This window comes from Cryptomeria japonica, unplaced genomic scaffold (genome assembly GCF_030272615.1).
Source record: "Cryptomeria japonica unplaced genomic scaffold, Sugi_1.0 HiC_scaffold_60, whole genome shotgun sequence".
Classification (NCBI taxonomy): Eukaryota; Viridiplantae; Streptophyta; class Pinopsida; order Cupressales; family Cupressaceae; genus Cryptomeria; species Cryptomeria japonica.
Window position 1 is genome coordinate 45,575 of NW_026728882.1, and position 6,662 is coordinate 52,236.

Sequence of the window (6,662 nt, forward strand, 5' to 3'; positions counted from 1 at the left end):
TTTCTTATGAATATCAACTACACATTCTGGAAATGACCACCACGAAAGTTGTTGGGTAACAAGATAATAAACTAGTTAATTTTAATGTATACCAGTTAGTATTTAATTAAAATGAAGAAATATTTATTTGATCTCCCTTTTCTTTTGTGTAGGACTGATCATTGTAACAACCATATACTACAACAAAGATTATATTGACGCCAAATACAATAAATATCATATGACTTATTATGAACAATTTAATTTATATGAAATTTAATTTCAAATAATAAAATGACAGCTTTGTAATAATCACTTCAATGTTTCTGAAACTAGATACCCATAAAAAAATACCTATAATACAACTAACAACTATCAATACAATTTAATCATTATATATCATGTTTATAATCCAACATCGTGTCTACTATAAGAATTTTAATCAAATTCCCATTGCGAACCAAATTAATCTCTCTCTAGTGTAGTACAACATGGGTATAACACAATGACATAGATATATACAATTGCAGAGTGTGAGAAAACCTACACCTTTACCATTATAATATAATGAAAAAAACAATGATATTTAGGATAAATCAATCTCATCTTTTCAATTGTAACTTTAATCAATCACAAGAAATATATAAAATTACATGTAATCATTCTAGAATATCAATAAATGAATTATCAATAGATCAAAGTTATATCTAACCATTAACAAATTTTAGCAACTTAAGCCTGTGCATAATGAATAATGTCAACTCCTTAATATATCCATGTGGAGAACATCTAAAATCATTTCCTACAATAGTCATATGACAACTAAAATTTATGAATGCATAAGAGTATGAAGATTAAATAATAATAATCTTGGATATATGTATCTCGGTATTAAACAAGAAAATGTCCTATATAAATTAAAGAGAATATTTCATTTAATATTATTCCATGCTCATAATTGATCATTCCTTAATTCAAAATCTTTCTTACCAAATAATAAATTTAATCCATTGACCACTTCCTACTACTTGTCTAATTTGATAACATCACTCAAATTTAAAATTAAGAATCATAATATTCTAACAGAAAATTTATTTTTCCCTTACAACAACATTTACAAAGCTTCATGTTGATAGTGGTCATGTGACTGTAAACCAATATAAATTAATGTAACCAAAATACAAATTACTATCTAAATAATCAATTCTAAATTGGATAAACTACAAATTACATATGGAAAGAAGGTAGCTACATAATCTTATTTTAATTAGTAAAACAACAGAAATTTATGGGATTAGCAAGCATAATCTTAAATGAGTTTTTCCATCTGCATAATATTTACACATATAAGACTACACTAGGAATCAGATTTTAAATTCTTACTTTACTAATGATGTCAACAATACAATAAGATAAATGTGACTTAGTTTCAGCTTTTCAAATGCTTTGTCAAAGATTTATGAACGACTCAGAATTTTTTCTCCCCTTTGTATTATCCTGAGTAGTTAATGTAGTGTAATTAAATTTCTATTATCATTGTCAATATAGCACCACTTTACCCATACCTAGCTGCTCTTATCTCTTTTTTTTAACAAATAGAAAATCAATTATACCGCATTTATGAACAACATTTGTTATTACAACTTGTTTTTCCAATTTACTATCATTAGTTAAAAATAAATAAAAAATTTACATATACAAATCCCATTGTAGAAGTATAAACTCTTAACATTTTAGACTCGGTATAACCTAGAACCATGCATGTAATGTTTTTGAGGTGTTACTATATTTTGATTTACATTTCTCAGTTGAGCTCCTCTATTTCATGTCGACACTTAAGTTTCATGAGATGACTTTCTCCTTTCATGGCCACACTTTCCTCATGTTGAATGTTAATCGAAAGACTAGTTACTATCTTGTTAATTTCTAGAAGAGCAGCATACTATATTTTTAATTGCCCAATGGTGGTCTATGTTAATGTTTGATCCTCTATATTTATAAAAAGAAAAATGTGAAATGAAGATTCTGATGGCATGAATAGTTCCAATCAAATACACAATTTACTATCATTAAATAATTCATTGGAAAGCTTACTCAGGGAAACAATTAGTCATTTTATTAAAAAATCAGAACCCTTGTAATGCTTTATTAATGCAACCGTAATACTCTCTTAGTCTAAGGAAGGTCTAGAGGAGCATATTCAAGCAGTGGAGGTGGAAAGAGAGAGGTCCGTGGATGATGACAAGATGAAAATTGAGAACGAAGGTTAGAAAGAATAGAGTGAAGATCTGTGGGTTTCAGAGTCACAGTAAGGCCTCGTTCTGCGAGTGGGAGTCAATTGCAGGGTATAATATTGATGAGGAAGACCGGGCCTAAAATATTAGAGCAAACTGTTAAAGATTTTGGGGCTGTAGCGCCAGCTACATTAGCTTGTAAAGGTAGGAAGTGCACTGCCATTTGGAGAATCCCTACACCATAATGCTGGAAGGAGCAACCAGAGACAATAGAACTTTGGGGACCTTGAAACTCTTGGCTTACCAATGCAGAGTGAGGATCTGTGGATTTCAGATTTTTCAGTTGACGATTTTCTCGTATTTGTCTCTTCAATTGCAATACTGTGACACCTGCTCATGAGAGACAAGGAGTCTGGCTTAGAAAGAATTCAAGTGGTACGGTGTGTTGTAGTTTTGAGATATCTTGTTTTTTTCTTTCAATTTCAAATTCTAAAACTTCTATAATAATTTCTTATATGTTGTGACCTTCAAACACTTCCTAGGAAAACTGAAACCCTTTCTGCATCTTTTGTCTAGTCTACAAGAACACTTAAAATAATTGTATAAAGTGATCAAAAAAATAAAATCTCTAGGTTCAAATCTAAATATATGGTAAGGCCGAATACCCATGGTAGTTTGCAAAGACCCATCGTGATCAAAGGTTTTAGATTAAATTCCACCACTTGGATACTTGGGCTCAAAGAGTGGCTATTGGCCCAGATTCTATCCCCCTACCAGTCTGGAAGCAACAAAATGATAGACCTAAGTGGTCCTCCATTTCTTCGAGGCAAAAGCAACCTTGGCGCGACAGTAACCCACTTTCTTCTCAGCAAATATTTCCAAAGCCTAAGTTTCCTAGAGCATTTAAAGGAAAGGCAAGCCAACAAATGACAATAGTTGACTCAACCTCCCACCTAGGGAAAAGGAAAAACATGGGGATAAAATTTTTTGTCCTTCCTTCAACAACCATGAACCCAAAGATTGGTTGCTACTAGGAGAATTCCCTCTTTGCGCAATGGTGTGGTTGTCGAGGAAAAAGCACAGAAATCACTGCATGGTGGACCTCTACTTTCCCATGAATGCTTTCTATTCGGCCTCTCTAGAATGACTTTTTCTTTATTGAATGTGAAGATTCCACTCTAAAGGAAAGTATTCTCCATTGTAGCCCCATTTTTTACAAAGGCTTGACTTTTCATTTTCTACATTGGAAGCCAGGTTAAGATCCTGCAAAACATGTCTTCCAAAAAACACCAGTCTGGCTCTCTTTAATGGTTTGCCTTCAGAGTCTTGGTGCTCCGACGCACTCTTGAAGATTGGAGATGCCCTTGGCTCTCTGATAGGAATTGAAGAAGATTTCTTACATGTCCTAAAAGGGGATGTGGCCAGCATATATGTTGAAATCGATTTGACACGAGGCTTCTACAGTGAACTGGAAATAGTATCGGAGGTGGGCAGATGGAAGCAGCAGATTAAGCATTTGGGAAATCAAATCCTAAGCAAATGCATTCTTCGTAATCAGCTTTCCCTTGGTAGTTCCATGGATGGGGAAAAAAGCTCACTCTCTTCCAACTGTGGTCACATGAAAACCCAGACTCTACCTCACTTTGTTCAGCTTCCTCCCATTTTGGGCTTCTCTTATGAAGGCTCCCCCTTAGTTTTTGCCAAGCCCCGTTCCCCCTCCTTCCTTTGTTTCTTCTTTTATGAAGGATCTCCCCCAACCTGTCCCTACTCTCCCCCCCCCCTCTCTCTCTCTTTCTCCAGTTTCTAAAGTCAATAGCCTTAAAACTACTAGAAGCCTTTTTGGCCAAAAGAATCTTCCATTGTTGAACATGAGATCTTTTCATGTGCTCTCCCAAAGCTCTAAAAAGACCTCCAAAAAAAATAAGTAAGGCTTGTAAGGATCAAGAACAAGGAAATCTAGCTCAAATCACCTCTAACAAAGGCATTTCAGCTATTTTATTGGAGGAGGAGACTATATAGAGAGACATTATTCAAGATAGGGCAGACTCTAAGAGAGAATCACCCTTGGATCATGAGAAGCTTCCTGATCAACAATTTGAATGGCCAATTCCAAAACCTTTTGGCATAACTAAGGAAGCCTCAAGGTTAGAACAGTCTGGTCAGTTAAACTCCCCTTCAACAGACACAACTTTCTCATTTAAAAAGGGCTTAAATCTCTCTTCAAAATCTCCAAATCCTCTTTTAGACTCTCCCATTATGTTGCCCCATAGTCTAGAAATAAATGTAGACTTAAAGACTCGTCTTCTTCACAAATATGAGGAAGATATGGAAGATGCTGGCCTAGTTATGAATATCCCTCTAGCAGATATGTACTCCAAAATAAAATAAAAGAGGAAACTAGATCTTAAACAACTGATAGATGGCAAGGAGAAATCAGACTTTGGCCTCACACCATAAAATAAGGGTAGGAAATCTCTTATTGAGAAACTAAGTTCTGTAGGAGAAGAAGAGAACCAAACCAAGATTATAGAACTCTACAAAGTAGGGAAGGGAGCCCCCCTTCTTGAACAACAGTGAAAATCGTGTCATGGAATGTCAAGAGCCTCAATGCCCCTGACAAGCAAAGGGTAATCAAGAGAAGGATTCTCTTGGTTAATGCAGAAATCACCATTCTTCAAGAAACAAAGCTTGATTCCCAACAAGCGGTTCAATTTGGTTATGTTATTAGCAAACATCTTCAGACCTGTTTGAAGACAACTGTATTAGCAGAAGGAGCATCAGGGGGGCTGTTGATTGCCTTGAAACCTAATTCAGTGATAGTAGAGGGAGTTGCTTCAGGAAAGAGTGGGTTCCTGGCCAAAATTACTTGTACACATACTAATACAATCTTTCATCTTCTTAACATTTATGGCCCCATATCCCCTTTGTGGACGAGGAATCTCTGGCAATCCTTAGACTCTTTGATTACCCATTTTTCAAACTCTCCTCTTTTCATCAGAGGGTATTTTAATGCCATCAGGAACTCTCAGGATAAGAGAGGAGGTATTATTAGACTACGAAGGTCACAACAGAACTTTAATGATTGGATAGATAGGAATGGGCTCCTAGAAATAGAAACAGGGGCAAACTCTTTCACTTGGACAAATAGGAGAAAAGGTTTTAGCAACATTTCAGAGAAAATAGATAGATTTGTTTTCCAAGGAGACCTTTCTACCTTCCCAATCTCCATGTAATTCTTTGTTTTGGCACACTCAAGTTTAGACCATTTTCCCATTTTGCTCACTCTCAAGGGAGATTTGGATGTTGGAAAAACACCTTTTAGATTTGAGAACATGTGGATGAAAGACCAAAATTTTGTATCTTTGATTGAAATATGGTGGAAAGAAAGCTCTTTTTAAGGATCAAGACTTTACTACTTTATTTCCAAATTAAAGTATGTAAAGAAAAAGTTGCTTCAGTGGAATGCTCTACCTTTCAAAAATATATTTGCAATAAAAGCATCTTTACAAGAAAAGCTGGAAAATATGAACACCATAATCCTCAATGATGGCATGACCCAATTAACCTTTGAGTTAGAAAACAACTACTTGAGGAGTATGAGGAAATCCTTTCAAAACAGGCAATTTTCTGGAAGCAGAAGTCAAGAGAAATTGACTTCAAGGGGGAGAAAAATACCAAATTCTTCCACAATGTGACTAAAACTTGTAGAAATCTCAACAAAATTTCAAGATTGGAACTCAATAATAATCAGTTCAGTAATGATCCAAAATAGATTAAAAAAGAATCAATCTCTTCTTTTCAAAACTGCTTAACAATGAAGAAGGGTCACATTTTAGAGAACATGAAAGGTTTCTGTCAATGATCCCAAAGATCATCACATCTGAGAAAAACATAAGACTAAATGAAAGTTTCTCCCTAGAGGAAGTAACTCAGGCTTTGAATCAGCTCCCTTCAGGAAAAGCCCCTAGACCAGATGGCTTTCCCTCTTATTTTTTCAAGAAATGCTGGCAGATTATAGGACAAGATTTAGTAGATGCTTTAGAACTAGGAAAAAATCAGACAACCTTCTTAAAGAGGTCAACAACACTTTTATAGCTCTCATTCCAAAGAAGGAGAAAGCTTCTGGTCTAGGGGACTTCAGACCCATATCCATCTGCAACACAGTCAACAAAATTCTCTCCAAGGTCATGACTAACAGGTTGAAACCTCTTATGGACAACATAATCTTAGAAGAACAAACAAGATTTGTTCTAGGTCGTTCAATCCTAGATGGGATCATAATAGCTCAAGAAGCAATCCACACTTTGCAACACACAAAGAAGCCAAGTATGATTGTCAAATTGGACATTTCTAAAGCTTATGATAATGTGGACTGGCTTTTCTTATGCAAAATTCTTCAGGCCTTCGGTTTCAGCAAAAAGTGGATCAACTAGATTTTTGAGTGCTTAT